Genomic DNA, 1750 nt, shown 5'->3' with positions numbered 1-1750 from the left:
GCGCGACTTCAAAAGAAAATGCAGTCACAATACAAAGCAGTCACAGGAAACGTCGTTCTTGAGAGAGCGGGGGAGGGGTCGGGATGGAGATGCCCTGCCTGAGTGGTCCTCTCAGACCTGCCTGGTACCCTCTCTTGGAACACCTGGGCACACCCCCAAACAGTAAGAAACCCCCAAGCCAGCACAATGTCTAGACCATGTCTATTGTTCAATGCTTCGTAAATAATTTGAAGATCAAACATCTTCCCCCACAAAGGATGAATTCCTAAGGGTGGATGTCAGACACCTTACCTGGGAGTGGGGAAGCACTAGGCCTCGGGCCCGGAGTCAGGGGTCCAAGTCCAAGCCCCATCCCTGGCTGTTGGGGAAGGACCTCGCCTCTCTGGGTCTCGTGTTCTTATGTGAAATGAGGAGAGTCGTGGCTCCTAGACAGGGCGTTCCATTCAGAGGGAAGGCCTCTGTGCAAGCATGTTCCCAACTGTGATTGTTCAAGGGCTTGGGCTGTCTGCCCCACTCCTCCCCCCTCAGCCACACCATCTACCACCCAGAGTGTCTGCAGTTGGGATAAGGGCCAGTCGGGTACAGTGCTTCAAACATAGGGCTTGGTAGGGATGGTCTCGGAGCCTCAGTTTCCTCATCTTCCAAATGGGGATACTCATGGCAGCTCATAAGTAGAGTTGAAAAGCAAGGATGTGACTGAGGACTAGGGTGAGCCCGACCCAAGGTCTTTTCCATTGCCTCGTACGTGTGCACGGTGGACATTGGCTGAGGAAGACCAAAGAAGAATGGAGACATTTGAATGATGGTGCTGGAGAGAGCATGCGGCGCACCACGGACTGCCAAGAGGACAAACAAACCTACCGTGGAAGAAGTACGGCCAGAGAGCTCCTTAGATGCAAGGTGGTGAGGCTTCGTCTTAGGGACTACAGACATGTTGCCAGGAGAGACCAGTCCCTGGAGAAGGACTCGGTAAAGGAACAGGGTAGTGATAAAGAGGAAGGCCCTTGATGAGATGGATGGACACAATGGCTGCGACAACAGGCTCGGGCATAGGAACAATTGTGGGGCCGGCGCAGGACTGGGCAGTGTTTCCGTCTGTTAGGATCTGGTCCCTATGGGCCAGAACCGACTGATGGCACCGAACAACAGCAGAGTGGGGAGAAGGAGTAGAGGGTGGGGGCTTGAGGCCTGGCTCCCTCACTGTCTAACTTTTTGATTTTAGGCCAGTTTCTTAACTAGGAACCTCAGTTTTTTCCTTGTTTCCCTTTTACAGACAAGAGCATTGAGACCCAGAAAGGTGCAAGGTCCTCCCCCAACCAGTGAGTGACTGGGCTCAGGCTTAAACCCCTGACGCTGGGCCAGAGCCCTAGTGCTTCCTCCACCCCAGGTCAGGTGTCTGAGATTCCACACTCCGGAATAATAGTTATCCCAGTACTCCCCCCTCCCAATCGGGTCGGATCAATCAGTACGCATAAATCTGTACGCATACAGTGCTGGGAAGGTGCGTGGTGCACAGGCACACATCAGTGATTGACAGCTCTTGTGAGGATTCAATCAGATCATGTAGGAGACATGCCCCGCCCAGAGTCTGGTATCTAGGAAGAGCTCAATTTACAGGAGCTGCTATTTAAAATTAATTTGGCCCCAATTCAACATCTTACATATGAGCTCTTGGGGAGGGAACTGCAAAATCAAACACAACCCTGCGCAGAACGTGGCGGGCCGGAGCTCTCCCTGTGGGACCTGGGAA

This window comes from Echinops telfairi, unplaced genomic scaffold, assembly GCF_000313985.2.
Source record: "Echinops telfairi isolate 266 unplaced genomic scaffold, ASM31398v2 ScPeMD7_7457;HRSCAF=8495, whole genome shotgun sequence".
NCBI classification, from domain to species: domain Eukaryota; kingdom Metazoa; phylum Chordata; class Mammalia; order Afrosoricida; family Tenrecidae; genus Echinops; species Echinops telfairi.
Note: the sequence above shows the minus strand (reverse complement) of the source record.